The sequence below is a fragment of the Oryctolagus cuniculus genome, chromosome 5 (assembly GCF_051225735.1).
Source record: "Oryctolagus cuniculus isolate XC-2025 breed Fujian yellow rabbit chromosome 5, ASM5122573v1, whole genome shotgun sequence".
Taxonomy (NCBI): domain Eukaryota; kingdom Metazoa; phylum Chordata; class Mammalia; order Lagomorpha; family Leporidae; genus Oryctolagus; species Oryctolagus cuniculus.
The window spans coordinates 149,671,748-149,689,358 of NC_142871.1; positions in this window are offsets into that span (position 1 = coordinate 149,671,748).

Below are 17,611 nucleotides of genomic sequence, written 5' to 3' on the forward strand. Positions count from 1 at the left end.
GTGCTTAGATTATGCCTGAAGCAGGGTCATGAATTTTATCTGGGATGATGATGTTGATGGTGACAAAATGACAATAACTAAAATGATAGTGATGAGTGAAAGGCCACATGAAAAATACACTACTATCTCCCTGCCCAAAGTCTTTGAATTCTAGAACAGGAATGTTCTGGATTTCTTTGCAGAAAACTGTTTCCTCCAGGCCTAATCAGGTTAAATTAAAGGTAAATTCATATTCTTTTTAGCCATCAAAGAAATAAAAAAGTACTTTGCCAGGTAACATCACTTGGGACACTGGAATTATAAAATTAGACTGTTTTCATGGAATTAAAAAATTCAGTGTTCTTGCAATAAACAAAAGAGTGGAATTAATATGGGCAAGGGAGGCTGAATTGTTCTAGCATTGGAGTGTTAGGTACATTTAATTTAACTCTAGACCTGGAAGAGATAAAAAAAAAAAAAAACAAAAAAAAACAGTGTACCAACATCTTTTTTATTTTTATTTTTTTTTTATCTTTTATTTAATGAATATAAATTTCCAAAGTACGTCTCATGGGTTACAATGGCTTTCCCCCCCATACCATCCCTCCCACCCACCACCCTCCCCTTTCCCACTCCCTCTCCCCTTCCATTCACATCAAGATTCATTTTCGATTATCTTAGTATACAGAAGATCAGCTTAGTATACCTTAAGTAAGGATTTCAACAGTTTGTTCCCACACAGAAACATAAAGTGAAAAATAATAGATGATTTTTTTTTAAATGATGATGAAATCAGATCAGACCTATTGTCATGTTTAATCCCAGTGAGAGTCAAGTTGGGAATTGATATTGATAGTTTCTTTTCTTTTTTTTTTTTTTTTAACAGAAGATCAGTTTAGTGTACATTAAGTAAAGATTTCAACAGTTTGCACCCCCATAGAAACACAAAGTGAAATATACTGTTTGAGTACTCGTTATAGCATTAAGCCTCAGTGTACAGCACATTAAGGACAGAGATCCTACATGAGGAGTAAGTGCACAGTGACTCCTGTTGTTGACTTTACCAATTGACACTCCTGTTTATGGCATCAGTAATCTCCCTATGCACCAGTCATGAGTTTCCAAGGCTATGGAAGCCCCTTGAGTTCTCCGACTCTTATCTTGTTTAGACAAGGTCATAGTCAAAGTGGAGGTTCTCTCCTCCCTTCAGAGAAAAGCACCTCCCTCTTTGAAGACCTGTTCTTTCCACTGGGATCTCACTCACAGAGATCTTTTTGCCAGAGTGTCTTGGCTTTCCATGCCTGAAATACTCTCATGGGCTTTTCAGCCAGATCCGAGTGCCTTTAGGGCTGATTCTGAGGCCAGAGTGCTATTTAGGACATCTGCCATTCTATGAGTCTGCTGAGTATCTCACTTCCCATGTTGGATCACTCTCCCCTTTATTTATTCTATCGGTTAGTGTTAGCAGATACTAGACTTGTTTATGTGCTCCCTTTGACTCTTAGTCCTTTCATTATGATCAATTGTGAACTGAAATTGATCACTTGGAATAGTGAGATGGCATTGGCACATGCCACCTTGATGGGATTGAATTGGAATCCCCTAGTATGTTTCCAACTCTACCAATTGGGGCAAGTCAGCCCGAGCATGCCCCAAATTATACATCTCTTCCCTCTCTTATTCCCACTTTTATGTTTAACAGGGATCACATTTCAGTTAATTTTCAACACTTAAGAATAACTGTGTGATAATTACAGAATTAAACCAGTCATATTAAGTAGAACAGACAGAAAAAAAAATACTATGAGGGATAATGTATTAAGTTGTCCATTAGCAGTCAGGGCTATGCTGATCAAGTCACCATTTCTCATAGTGTCCATTTCACTTCAGGAGGTTTCCTTTTTGGTGTTCAGTCAGTTGTCACCGATCAGGGAGAACATATGGTATTTGTCCCTTTGGGACTGGCTTACTTCACTCAGCATGATGTGTTCCAGATTCCTCCATTTTGTTGCAAATGACTGGATTTCGTTGTTTCTTACTGCGGTATAGTATTCTAAAGAATACATATCCCATAATTTCTTTATCCAGTCTACCATTGATGGGCATTTAGGTTGGTTCCAGGTCTTGGCTATTGTGAATTGTGCTGCAATAAACATTAGGGTGCAGACCGCTTTTTTGTTTATCAATTTAAACTCCTTTGGGTAAATTCCAAGGAGTGGGATGGCTGGGTCGAACGGTAGGGTTATATTCAGGTTTCTGAGGAATCTCCAGACTGATTTCCATAGTGGCTTGACCAGTTTGCATTCCCACCAACAGTGGGTTAGTGTCCCTTTTTCCCCACATCCTCGCCAGCATCTGTTGATGGTAGATTTCTGTATGTGAGCCATTCTAACCGGGGTGAGGTGAAACCTCATTGTGGTTTTGATTTGCATTTCCCTGATGGCTAGTGACCTTGAACATTTTTTCATGTGCCTGTTGGCCGTTTGGATTTCCTCTTTTGAAAAATGTCTATTGAAGTCCTTGGCCCATCTCTTAAGTGGGTTGTTGGTTTTGTTTTTGTGGAGTTTCTTGATCTCTTTGTAGATTCTGGTTATTAACCCTTTATCTGTTGCATAGTTTGCAAATATTTTTTCCCATTCTGTCGGTTGTCTCTTCACTCTCCTGACTGTTTCTTTTGCAGTACAGAAACTTCTCAATTTGATGCAATCCCAATAGTTGATTTTGGCTTTGACTGTCTGTGCCTCCCAGGTCTTTTCCAGAAATTCTTTGCCTGTGCCAATATCTTGAAGGGTTTCTCCAATGTTCTCTAATAACTTAATGGTGTCAGGACGTAGATTTAGGTCTTTAATCCACGTTGAGTGGATTTTTGTGTAAGGTGTAAGGTAGGGGTCTTGCTTCATGCTTCTGCACGTGGAAATCCAGTTTTCCCAGCACCATTTATTGAAAAACAGTGTACCAACATCCTTTTATAAAGCCAGTTTGGAAGATTGACCTGTCATTCTCTCTCAAGAGAGAAAGAAATCCAAGTTTAGAATTTGTACTTCAGTCTAGGTCTTTGCTTGTATCTTCCAAAATTTAAAGATCAAGATATATCACCATTTGTATTCAATAAAGTCATATGGATTTCCTTGCTTGTTTTGCAATTCCTGAAGATTCTGCATATCCATCTATAGGCCAACTCAATCTAATGCAAAACAACCTCAATCAAGAAAAATGTAGAGAAAAAAATTCCAAATGGTAGTTTTAGGACAAAGTTCTTGTCCTACTATGCCATATTGTTTATGCCCAAGTTGCCACATTGGGCAAATTTAACCCTTTTGTCATGTAATTCTTAATATGCTTGCTGATTTCCTCTCACAGAAGAAACCATATATTATTGGTATAACTATGGTGGGGAGAAAGATGGTATGTGGAGCAATGGTGAGAGAAGCAGAGTGTAAACAGAACTGTCAGTCTGACAGACAGGAAGCAAACATGAAGATGCTGACACAGAAGTACATTTTGCACATATGAAAGAAGGAAGTGTAGTTCAAAAGCACTGCACTAAGACTTAAAGACTTGAGTTCTTGTCTGAATTATTAGCTATGGGAGGCCTTGAGGGGGGTTACACAAGTAGGTTATCTTTCTCTACGTCCATAAAATGGGGACAATAATAACTTCCTGGCCATCTCACAGCCTTGTAGTAAGGAACATGTTTATCATAAGAGTATTTTACACTTGAAAATTCTACACAAATATAAGTTCTTTTTCTCTTATATGTATATAGTGCTCTAAATTACTTTCAAATATTCATCTCTGCTTATGCCTATAGAGACGTCTTTAAGAAATTTGTGGGGGCTGATGCTGTGGCAGAGCAGGTAAAGCCGCCACCTGCAGTGCCGGCATCTCATACAGGTGCTGGTTCGAGTCCTGGCTGCTCCACTCTGATCCAACTCTCTGCTATGGCCTGGGAAAACAGTAGAAGATGGCCCAAGTCCTTGGGCCCCTGCACCCATGTGGGAAGATCTGGCTTCGGATCAGCGCAGCTCCGGCCATTGCAGCCATCTGGGAAGTGAACCGGTGGATGGAAGACCTCTCTCTCTCTCTCTCTCTCTCTCTCTGCCTCTCCTTTCTCTGTGTAACTCTGACTTTCAAATAAATAAATACATCTTTTTTATAAAAGGAAATTTGTGAGTGATTACATTAAAAATAGTCAAATTACAACATAGAAATTATAGTAAATTATACAATCGTGATATACACCAGGTCAGTGAAAATCCACTTGGCTAATTGTTTGGGATTTTGGTTGCGACAAAGACCCAACAAAAGGCAGGTCAAGCACATGCCTGAGAAATCCGTGGTTCAGCAAATGGGAACATGTTGGGCTGGCTTATATTCGATCTACATCATCTTTCTTTCCAGGCAGTCTCTCTGCATATGGTGGCAAAAATAATTATCTGCCTCCTGTTTTTAAGGGTCATCTTTGGGTAGACTGGGAGAATTCTTTTAGCTTTCATCAGTTTGTGATGAGTGGAAAATGGAGCTCGCAAATAGAATTATGTCCCATAGTGCCGCCTTGGCATCATACAGTCAGGAGGCTGAATGTAGCTGCAGCCGATTTTGTCAAATGAAGTCTTCTAGAGACACAGCCACATTCATTTATTACATATTGTCTGTGGCTGCGCTGGGGCTGCAGTGGCAGAGTTGAATAATTATGACAGAGGTCACAGGGCTCCCAACATCTGAAAATGTAACTAACTGGCCCTTCCCAGAAAGTTTGTTGAATCCTGCTATAGAGGAATATGCATTTCTGCTCTCAGCAGTAAACTCCCTGTTTTTGTTTTTTCATCTTTGCAATGATGGTTGCAGACTAAGTGATCCTTGGGACTCCTTTTGAATGCTGTTGTCTATTCTGTGAAGGCTCTTAAGTTCCAATGCTGATGGATGCAGAGCTTCCTTCTCTCTTCTGCTAAACTCAGGTAGCTTAAAACCTGTTCAACCTTAGAAGTCTCTAAAGTCATTTATTCAAATAAGAAGAGCTGGATTCAAAGGTCCCAATTAGGCCTTACACGTGGCTGAAAAGAGTGTCTCTTATGCATTGCAGGTCCTTGAGCCTGCTCTCAGCTTCCTGGGTAGCAAGGGCAGCACCTTCCACAGCATATACTGTTACCTGTGAAGTGGATTGGTTCTAAGACCTCATGTGTAGCAAAATCAATGGATACTCAAGTCTCTTAAACAAGGCACTTAAAAGAATCTGTGGGAAAAATGGAATAAAAAGATGTCTATTTTGGTACAAAAAAATCAAGAAATCTATGTGTAGTTTTTTCTCTCTCTCTCTGCCTCTCCTTCTCTCTTTGTGTAACTCTATCAAATGAATAAAGATACCTTTAAAAAAAAGTTGTACTTTTTCTGTTCATACAGGTTGGGAGGGTGGCTTTAACATATTTTATTACATATGTAATATATATGTATCATATTATCCTAATTGCCAGCCTTATTTTAATTGGCAATATTTCTGTTTTAATTCGGGGCTTATCAAAGTATACTTAGAGGTTGTTCATTTATGCATAATGCAGCAAAATTAGTTCAAACTTGTTGCTTAAATCTAAGTATTTTGTCATTTCTATGTGCTAGCACTGCAGAGTGTAAGTATTCAATCACCCTCAACAACCTGAGAACAAAAATAAATAAGAAAAAAGCATGCCACAAGTTGTGACTTAATACAGACAAAGCATGGTCTCTTCAGACCACAACAAAATGGGGCCTCAGATATATTTGTACTAAAAGAATATTACGAATGTGAAGAGCAGGCTGACCCTGAACCCTCCAGATGACAGATTAAAGAAAGTCTAAGTTGGTTTTACTTGTTTCTATTTAGTATTTCTTAACTTTATTTTGTCATCATTACCTGAGGGTTTTTACTTCATGTGTAATAGTTTCTTTTCTTTCTTTTTTTTTTTTAAGATTTATTTATTTGAAGGTCAGAGTTACACACTGAGAGAGGAGAGGCAGAGAGAGAGAATGAGAGAGAGAGAGAGAGAGAGAGAGAGAGATCTTCCATCCACTGGTTCACTCCTCAATTGGCCGCAATGGCTGGAGCTGCTCCGATCCGAAGCCAGGAGCCAGGAGCCAAGAGTTTCCTCCGGGTCTCCCAGGTGAGTGCAGGGGCCCAAGGACTTGGGCCATCTTCTACTGCTTTCCCAGGCCATAGCAGAGAGCTGGATCGGGAGTGGAGCAGCCGGCGCCCATATGGGATGCCTGTGCTGCAGGCGGCAGCCTTACCTGCTGCGCCACAGCTCCAGCCCCTATAATAGTTTAAAACAAGGCAAAGAGAAAGCCAAAAGTAACGGAAAAAAAAACCACTAAAATGTCTAAAAGGTATGAATCTTAGTCCCAACTCAGAACAGAAATATGCACTTATTTTGCTACATTTTTACCTAATTTCCTGAGCGCTTGGAGCGTTTGTGCCTTCTCACTTCACAGCACCCACTCAAGACCTGGACATGAAAAGATGTCACCACGCAACTGAAAATCAGGCAAGTTAGAATCTGCACCTCCTGCGCCCCTGCAAGTAACCCTCTCTCTTCAGCTGGTTATGCCCGCCTTCCCAGGATGCACTTGTCACATCCGGGATCTTGGCGCATGCTCAGATCCCACCCCGGATGGCGGTGGAAGACGGAGGAGAGCTAGCTAGCTTTGCGCGCCGTGGACTGCTCTCTGATACACTTCTGCAGCTTTGGCTTAGAGGTAGCCGTTTCGGTTTTTTTTTTTTTTTTCCTTCTGCCTTACGGGCTCTCTTAGACCCGCTTGTGTTGGGAGTTTCTCTGCGTGGGGCAACCCACACTCATACATGAATGTGTTTTTATTCCCTCATTGTTAAATGAATTCTGTTCCCCTTTGTGCACATTCGTAGACTCTGCTTAGTGTTTCTACCTCTGTGGGTAGAATTTGGGTCGGCCATTAATATTTTCCTTGCCCACATCAGAAGCTCATCATTTGGGGTATTTATAGAGGTCCAGTTACATAGGTACAATGGATTAAATCGCAGCCTTCGGACGTTAACTCAGTGCCCAGCCTCTCTTCCCTCTCTGGGTCGAGGGCCAGGGCTCCAAGTTGCCACCCTCTAATGTCATGGCCTGTTGCTCTGGCACCCAGCCACACCCTAAAGGTATTTAGGAGCCTTCATGAGTTACCTCATTAGCAAAAGTCTGGCTGAAAAGGAACTTATTGTGAATAGCAAAAGACGTCCCCTTATCCCTATTGGAACTAGATAGTAAGCAGTTGCAGCTGCCCAGTATCCAGGTTCTGGAATTTTCGCCAGAAAGCATTCAGGAGTGAGTGGGGTAATAGTGACTAGTGAGTAAAAAGTGTTTTGTGGAGTAAGTAAAAGTGGCAGAGAGAGAGTCAACGCACTTGGAGGGGGTGGCCCCAGCTCTGAACTGGGTTCCCCAGTGCATGGCTGTTTAATGAGAACAGAGGTATGTTGTAATAAAGAGGAGGCATGCCCATGGTGAGAGTAGGTGAAGATTTCCTGCAATCTAGCTGCCACCCTTGTCACTCCTTTTATAGTCCCGTTTACTGTCATGGCAGCTGGTAGGAGTGTCATCCAATATGCTAATATGCTGCAATGAGTATGTAATGAGCTGTAGGTCAATTTAGGTTAGCCTTGGTTCCGGAAACCTGAATCTGATCCTAACAGGGTGTCTTTCCTGCAGGCCTTTAGATAACAGGAACTACCCTCAAATGGTTCACTACTCCCTTCACCTCTCTGTCTCAGGATCACTCACAAAATTGCCCAGGGTTTTAGACATTCTTGTGCCAGGTACTGGGGATAAAGACCGAATATTTATTATATCCAGTGTCACAAGTGACACAATAGGCAAATAGGATTTCAAAGAGTCTCCAAGAGTATCCCTTGGATCAGCATGAAGCAGAAGAAATGGAAGTTTCTTCATGTAATCAACAGAGTCCTCAGAATACATGAGAATGAGTGAGAATTTGAGAAGTCTTGCTGTACAAAGAAGGGATGTGGGTTCAGGTTAAAAGAAGACATCTCGGTGTGTGCCAGTGCAGTAGACACAGCCAGCATGGAAGAGGCCAGTGGCCTACAGAGCACTGCTGAAGACCATCCCTATCTTGTCTTAGCTCTGTGTCATCTCCTTAAGCTTAGGTACGGTGGGGTTTAGAACAGTCGACCTCCAAATATTTTAAGCTAAAGGAATTTGAAAAAAACAAAAACAAAAAAACACGGGATCAGGAAGGTCACTCACTTTTTCCTGTGAAGCAGATCATGAAAACTAGGAAGAATTCTCTGACCTTATAGTAAGACCCTCATTGGAAATTTCACAGAGACGAATCTGAACACACTGCCGTGCTGTTCACTGCCCAAGTTCATCATCTTTAGATCACATCCTTTGCCCAATCATACTTCTGCATGACTATCCACTACCTCATAAAACCTAAGCAAAAAAAAAAAAGTTTCCCTGTTTCTCTAGGTCTTCATTTCACTTAAATAAATTTGTGTGCTTTACTTTGGTGAATCTGTGTTTGGTTATAGGGGTCTCAGCCTAGAACCTAGGCATGGCAGAGGACAGGATATATCTACAAGTGTAAAAGGGAAAGGGAAGAATCCTTGAATGGAATGAAGTTGTTGGGGATCAGAAAATGATACCCAAAGTACGATGCTTCACATGTCTGATTTAAGGAATATTGGAAGTTCTTAGGAGCTGCCATTGAATCAAGGTCTCTCTGACCGTCTCTTGTTTCTCCCCTATAATTACAGTGAAGGGCTCTCTCAGGAGGTCCTTTATCTGACTGAGGGAAATTCTTCCAAAAGAAAAGCAGTTGTCTTGGACCCTGTCTCTCAAATCTCATTGTCCCGAGAAGATTACCCAGAAAAAGGAACTAAAAGTATTTTACTTACTTACCCTGAATACAACATCTATTTTTCTGAGGACTAACATCCAAGAGACTTTCTATACTTAAACCTGTGTTCGAAATGCAGTTCCATCTCTCACCTTCCCATAACATGTCCCTACAGCTCAAAAGACTTTATCCTAGACTGTTGTCTGTTTTTTGCCCATTAATTTCTCCTAAAAATCATTTACTGCTCTTCTAAAATCACTTTCAGCCCCTCACCTACCCTTTCTCTCCCTTTGTGGGGAGGGTATTTAAGCTTCAACCACCTGGCCCCTCTTTGAGTTTTCTGTTTACTATGACTCTCAAGCACAAGCGCATATTAATAAATACATATGCCTTTTGTCCTGTTAATCTCTTGTCAGTTTTAGCAAACTCAAATACCAGAACGTCGGAAGGAATAGATGAATTTTTTTATAAAACTGAAGCCCCAAGGTCAGAGGTTCAAAAGCAAAATTAAGTTTAAGTGTAGAAAAACACAATCTTCTTCATTTTACCCAAACATCCAAATCTATACATCAGATACTTAGAAGACTAAGGAATCTAAACAGCCCTGCTGCTTCTCCATTCACCACTCCTTGTGTTTGAGGAGTACCTTTTAGAGTAAGAGGGCTAGCCTTCCTCTTGAATATACTCCTATGACTATTGCTTGTTTTTTGTTTCCATTTCTTCCTGAGAAGTAGGCTTTTGAAACAAGAGTCAATGCCATTATCTTTCTTTTGTAGTCTTCTCTTGGATAATGCATTTTTAAAAGCATGTTTAAAATCTTTCGCTGAATAAATGAGGCAAGCATCAAAGAGTACGTGCTAATATTTTAAAGTAATGTCCTGCCATAAGTAAATACATGGCTTGTATGACAATGATGGACCTAGGTGATTGAAATGCTGCTGTATTCGCTACATTTTAACCTGCTGGCTTGCTAGGTAGCAAAAAAGAAGTAACACACAGGCAGAATTATGAGCCACTACTGGATTAGCGACCGTCTACATCTCCTGTGTGTTGTCTCACTGACCCCTCTCTAGTCACCATACTCAACTCTTCAATGAGAGCGCTGACTCGTTTTTAAAATCCAGAATAAATTGTACATATATGGACTTCATTGTATGAATTTGCTATCAGCTGATTGCTGGAGTGACAGTGCTTAATGGGTATTATGGAGGCAGAAGGCCCATGTGTAGGTCTTGACTCTGTCACTAAGTAAGTCTTTAATTCTGCATTTTCGAATTGCCTTCTTTTTGTCTTAAATTTTTATAATAAACAGGCTTGATTTTTTTTCTTATTAATATAAAGAGAACAGATTTCATGTATTTCATAGGCACATCTCTTTCTGATTTTTAGGACCTATCCAATTTTATTTTACATCAAATAAATACATATTGGAAGAGTTTGGTATATAAGATAAAGATCTGGTACCTGAATATCTAGAGAATTCAGATCCCTAGGGGATATCTTGGGGTCACCAGAACCTTAATTCAGGGCAGAATTGGGAGTTTACGTGGAATGCTTCTTGAGAAATAAACATTCTTCCTTAGCGTTTTCCTTCAGGCTCACCATGCCCACACTTTTTGTGTTACCTTAGATAGGCCTGCTTGTTTATTCATCCCTCGCTGATGCAGTGCCTACCATTGCAAGCCCGTGTACAGCTGTGGCCTGTCCCAGTCTTCAGTGAGCTCACTCTTGATTTTTAGCAACCAAGTTAAATGAAACCAGCTGACTCCTTCCACCACTTTGATTTTGCCTGGATTCCTGAGAGAATCATTCTGAACTGCTGGATTCAGTTTCTATTTCTGGTTTAAACTACCCCATAAGAGCAGTGGTTTTGTTGCATTAGATACATATTAAAAAGTACCCACATCGATTTACAGAAAATCCATAATGGAATTTCTGTTCCCAAAGGCCTTGTATTATATGGCACTTTTTATTTTAACAGTTCAGTTTAGTACAAATTACTTAGGCATTTTAAATGATAGTTTTAGAATGTGGGGGTGGGCAGAATGAGAGCACTTGACCTCTCTCCATAAAATTGAATTGCTTTTTAGATTTAAAGTTTTGACAGAATGGGAATATATCCTTATTTGGTAATGAGTATACATTAAAAGGACAGCATATTACATTGCATATTCCTACTCCACATTGCTGTTCTAAGGATTTGTGTGCAAAGTGCTGTGAGACCACTAGAAGTAAGAGGCTTGAGATGGGTGGTTTGGATGGTATTTGAAGAGGTGCTCAATAATGTGTATAATCTGAGTGGTGAAGCTTAATTAGCTTCCATTAAGTCTAAAGCATGCTGAACAGCTACTATGTGTCTGGTACAGTGCCACATACCAAAGTGGTGGAAAGAATTAAAGAGTGCCACTAACCTTAGAAATGAAGGGAACTTAGAGTGACTGGTTTCCTGCCTGGCAGAGTGTTCCCCATCAAGGACCCCTTATATTATTTCCTTTCTGCTATGCATTCCACTGAGATATTTGGTTTACTAAACCAAAGTGATTAATGGGATATTTATTTTTATATCAAAGAGAGTAATTGTGTCAATCATAGCTTCCGAGCAGCACAAAATAACTCATTTCCACACTGCGTGGGCTAATTTAACTAAAAAGCAAAGACATTTGATCATATTTCTGCTCTGAGGTGTTTGTTCTGTCTTATAAGAGGGAAAGGTGGATGAAGGGGGCTTCTGTTCACTCAGTGTAATGTCACCCATTTCCCAGGTCACTGATGTTCTCTTTCAGGTTCAGTTCCACGTTTCAGAGAAGTGGTGTGATAAGGTGAAGAGATCATTATATTTAAGCTGAAAAACCCTGGGTTTGGGTCCTGGCTCAACTACCTAAAAGTCTGTGAACCTTACAATTGTATTACCTGTTAAATGGACATGATGAAGGTTTATATATCAGTTTCTTACAAACCAGAGAAAGCTGCTCTGTGGGATGCACAGAGATTGGGCTAAATTGCGTCTGTCAGTACATTCTTATGTTGAAGTCTTAACCCCCAGGATTCAGATTGTTTCTACATTTGGAGATGGGGTCTTTAAAGAGGTAATGAAGTTAAAATGACATCATTGAGGTGGCCACACCCCAGTCTGACTGATGTGCTTATAAGAAGAGGGAATTGAGACAGCGACTCAGAGGGAAGACATAGAAGGCAGCCACATCCAAGCCAAGGAGAGAAGCCACAGAAGAAACCAACCCTGCTGACAGTAAATCCTGGACCTCCAGGCTTCAACAACCATGAGGAAATGGAGTTCTGTTGTTTAAGCCACCTGATCTGTATCACTTTGTAATGGCAGTGGTGGCAAACATATACAACACATTTTCATGCTACAATTTTACACTTACAGTATTTAAGATATAAAGAACCCCAGTGATTTGGTTTGTCTGTCCTGGAATTTTCCAGGGTTGTAGGGGATGATGAAACATCTGTCCATGAAAACAAAATAGCACGTGGCCAAGTGCTCAGATGAGTAGTAATTACACTTGCTGCTGTAAACACTGAGGAATCGTCTACCCCATGTTTCCACCCTCCATCCTAGTGGCTTTGTCTGGATTCGCTTTTCTACCCAGTGTTGAACTGATGGTTTTTACCTTCAGTCTCAGAATTGCTCTAAACTAGGAAGAATGCTATGGTGCAGACGCTAGTCTAGGAGTTTAAATTTTATTTTTAAGATGTTGAATCCTGTTACATAGAAGCTATTGCTAATTTCATTTTTTCTGTGAGAAAACTTAGGGTCAAAGCTAGTCATTGTAAATGGTATTTTAACCTTGTTCTTTCTAAAGCTAAAGCCTGTGTTCTTGCCATGAGAGAGCTAGTTTTTGCGCTTACTCTAGTTTTGTGACAAGGCTATATAGTCTGTTAAGAAATATACACTATAGAAGAGGCTTAGTGAAAGTTTTTTGAGAAGGTTATTTGTGACTCTGAACTAGTTTGAATTGATATTCACATCAGCTGCTCTTGTTCTGGTGCAAGAGAGCAAGTCAGGGAGTGAGCCTGAAATCCCAACACGTAGGCTTGTGGAGGGCGTGCCATTTAGCTTCAAGAGCTACACTTGCTAACTCCTGCTGAAGGAACTGGCGGCCCGTAGTTTGTGGTCAGTGTACCTCATGCGTTAGTTTTGACACCAGTGTCCATCTTTGGCCTTGCAACTACATCTTCCAAAGCAGTTCTTCTTCTGTTCTTATTTCTGTTGATGCACTTCTCTTGTTCCTGGTGAATGGAAATCCTGATAGTATTACTACCTCCCTGTTCTAGCCTCGTTGCACTTCTACTTTTACATTTCCTATCTGTAAAACCACCAAACCTCAACTGTTTTCATTCTTAGTGTTGTTTCAGAGTTGCTATGAACTCAACCTAGGTCCTCAACCATGTGCTTCCTTGTCAAAGGCTTGAGCAGCTTTGTCTGTTCATAATCTGATTTAAGCTGACTATCTGTACAGCATCACTCCCCAGATAGACCCAGACTTTTAAATATGTGCTCTGTACCTGGCTATCCAACTTCGCACAAGCTTCAGTTGTCTCATTCAGTTACCACATCCTCCACAAAACATACCTGGATTATCCAGAAATAATCTGTCCTCTGAGCATTACTGTTCTCTTACAGCATGAATTTCATACTGACTTTTATTTAACATAAACTCAGTGATGAATTCTTAAACTCATGTCTGTGTTTGATAAATATAAAAAGCTCATCTTTGCTAGTCCATGGGATTCTCATATGTATTAAGTATTATGATTAGAAACCCGTTGTGGTGACTATAACATTGAGAATTCATTTTTAACATGTGCATGCTCCTTTCAAGACTTCAGTATGCTTTCTTCCCACGCTTTATCCTTTCCAAGTGCTCTTTATTGAAATTCATGGATTTAATGGTCCTATTTCAGACTTTGGGCAAAGGAGTTAGTGTTTGGTTCTTCTCTCTTCTCCTCATTTTTTTTTTTAAAGATTTATTTATTTGAGAGGCAGAGTTTCACACACACACACACACAGAGAGAGAGAGAGAGAGAGAGAGAGAGAGAGAACTTCCATCCACTGGTTCATTCCTCAAATGGCTGCAATGGCTGGAGCTGAGCCACGCTGAAGCCAGGAGCCAGGAGCTTCTTCCTGCTTCCCAGGCTATAAGTAAAGAGCTATATCAGAAGAGGAACAGCTGGAACATGAACCAGTGCCCATATGGGATGCTGGTGCAGAAGGTGGAGGCTTAACCTACTGTGCCACAATGCCGGCCCCCTATTTATTTATTTGAAAGGTAGAGTTACAGAGAGAGAGAGAGAGTGAGAGAGACACACAGAGAGAAACAGAGAGAGGGAAAGAGATCTCCCATCTGCTGGTTCAGTCCCAAATGGCTGCATTGGTTTGGAGCTGGGCCCATCTGAAGCCAGGAGCCAGGAGCTGCTTCTGAGTCTCCCACGTGGGTACAGGGGCTCAAGTTCTTGTGCCATCTGCTGCTGCTTTCCCAGGCACATTAGCAGGGAGCTGGATAGGAAATGAAGCAGCAGGGACTTGAACCAGCACCTATGGATGATAGCACTGCAGGTGGCAGCTTAACCCTCCATGCTACAGCACTGGGCCCCATCTTCCCCTCATTTAGAATGCGTAGTTCCTGTTCAATAACTATTCACTTTTGGGTGACAGTAGAAAAACTGGATACTGGATGCTTAGAAAAGCCAACAGCTCTAAAAAACTCTGCAGTTAACCAAGCATGGGAGTGTGATCTACTAAATGAGCTCAGTTATCATGAGCTTACTGATAGACCTGGGTTTATGGCCATGAAAATAGAAGGCATGGCTGCGGTTTACATCATAGAGGGAAGAGTAAAGAAGGTGTGCCTGTCCAGTGGCAGAGCCCCCAGGTATGTTTCCTCTTTGTGTTGTTGTGAGATGATTTTTATTTGGTCTAACAAACTGATATCACATGTGCCTTTGCAAACAGAATTGCAACTGGGGGCTCTGGGGGGTGTCCACCTATTCAGCAGTGTTACATCTGAGTCTTTGCAGAATGGAAACCAGAACAATGGCTCAACCCATTTTTTTGTTTGTTTGTTTGTTTTGGTTTGGTTTTGGTTTTGGTTTTTCCCTCTGTCACCATCTACATGCCGAATCCCTCTTGCAAAAACAGACGTCCATGTTCAAGGTCTGGTGCAGTCATCAAATTGACTATTCCTTTTCTGAGGTAGGTTAAGGTTAAATAACATGAGAAATGACTTAAGTGGAAGAATCCAGGCACTATCAATGTCATCTTGGAAATAGCTGTCTTTAGAAACAGAGATTAGTGGTTAACTAGGCTGGAAGACTAGATGGGGGCAGCTGTACATGGCACAACGTTTCTTTCTAGGGTGATGGAAGTATTCTAAAATTAGATTGCTGATGGTTGTACAATTTTGTAAATAAAGTAAAATTGACTGATCTGTACACTGAAATGAATGAACTTCATTATATTTAAAATATGTTAATAAAACTATTTATTTATTTTAAAGATTTTATTTATTTGATAGGTAGAGTTACAGACAGTGAGGAGGAGAGATAGAGAGAAGGATCTCCGTCCATTGGTTCACTCTCCAAATGGCTGCAACAGCCAGAGCTGGGCCTATCCAAAGCCAGGAGTCAGGAGCTTCTTCCGGATCTCCCATGTGGGTGCAGGGCCCCAAGCACTTGGGCCATCTTCTACTGCTTTCCCAGGCCACAGCAGAGAGCTGGATTGGAAGAGGAGCAGCCAGGATGTGAATTGGTGCCCATATGGGATGCTGGTGCCGCAGGTGGAGGATTAACCTACTGCACCACGGTGCCGGCCCCTCAATAAAACTATTTAAAATGAGTCTCTCTTAGGGTAGAATGATATGAATGAGAGAGACAGCTTGGCATCCAGGAGCCTTTGTGCACGTTGGATCTGTAGTGAGGCAGGTGTGCTGCCAGACCACTCTGGTGCCCACACTTGAAGGACTGCGCCTGGGCCTATTGCTCTGACCAGCATGTGTTCAGTCATTCCCAGCAGGCGCCAGAAGATGCTGCAATTCCCTGCTGTCAGTATGATTATATTGACTTAAGTTTTACATTTTCATTCTTACTCTGTTTTTCATTCACCTTCTTAGCCACTAAAGCATAACCATCGGTGTTTTTAAGCTGCCTTATTTGAGGGAAATAAGGAGATTTTTCAATTCCTCTCTTCTCTCTTTTGCATTGTCAACTCCCCTCACCAACGTAACCAAATATAAACCTGAAACAACCCTGAATGGATCATGAAATGAAAGTCATATGTGTCTGCTATAGACTGACTTGTGTCCCCTCCAAAATTCTTAGGTTGGAACCCTAACCCCCAATGTGATGTATCTAAAGATAGGGTTCTTGGAAGCAATTAAGGTTAAATGAGATCATGAGGGTTTGTCCGTAGCCAAATAGGAAAAGTGACCCAATAAGAGGAATAGAGATCCACACGCTCAGGGGGACACACAGCAAGAAGGCAGGTGGGCCTTCTCAGTACCTCCATTTTACACTCAGAGCTGGGAAAAAGAAAATGCGGTATGTTGTTACAGTACCTTCATATAACCTCCCTATAAGTCGCTTATGCTTCAGTCCCTTGTATATTTTCATTGCTCTTTGATTAATATCTAATAATGCTGTGGTAGTTGTAGTGCTTGAGCTTGGTATGTTCTGTGTTTGGACAAGTCTCTTAGGTTTCTGAAAAGTATTCACTCTATTACCTCATCCATTTTTCTCTACAACTTAAATGGTAATTATGTCCAGTGTGAACTTTTAATTTTTAATATTTATTTATTTGAAAGACAGAGTTACAGAGAGGGAAAGGTAGAGGCAGAGAGACAGACAGACAGAGAGAAAATGAGTCTTCCATCTGTTGGTTCATTCCCTAAATATCTGCAATGGCCTGGGCTGGACTAGACCGAGGCCAGCAGCTAAGAGCCTCATCTCTGTCTCCCAAGTAGGTGCAAGGGCTCAAGGACTCAGGCCATCTTCCACTGCTTTCTCAGGCACATTAGCAGGGAGCTGGATGAGAAGCAGAGCAACTGGGACTTGAACCGGTGCCCATATGGATGCTGGTGTTGTAGGCGGTGGTTTAACTTGCCATGCTACAACAATGGCCCCAGAATTATATTTTAAACTGGGACACATTTGAGAGTGAAAGTTGATTATCATTGCTATTTAGTACACTGGAACCACAGGCATAGATGAAATATTTTAAGTAAGTAATGATGAATGGTTATGCTATTTCCAACTAAAACTTTATACTCTGCCTTCTTTATGAATTCATCAGTAACAAGCCATAATTCCCCTTTTGTTTCTACATTTGCTGTCTGTACCCTAACTATAATGTATTAGAATGATCTTTTTACATCCTGACTTCTTAACCTGATGTGACCATGAAGATAAAGATGGACTTGGCTCTTCCTCCTCGTTCGAGGGCCAACATTTAGCTTAAGTTTCTAGAGATTAGAAATAACCGCCATATTTAGCAGTGATTTTTCTATAAAAAGATAATGCTAATATGCAAATAGCAGCCGAGGAGCTGACAAGCTGTGCAGAACTTTGGAGGACTTAGGGGGCTAAAGAGACACAAATTGAAGTTCTGAGTCTTCCAATAGAAGAACCCTAGGAAAGATCCAGTTTTTGTTTGAGATATCAGAAATATTGTGTGTGAACTACAGAATTGAAAAGAAAATAGAGGAGCATCTATAATTTAAGCACAGATTCAAATCAGCAAAATACCTGGTCAAATGAAAGTGATAAGCTTCTA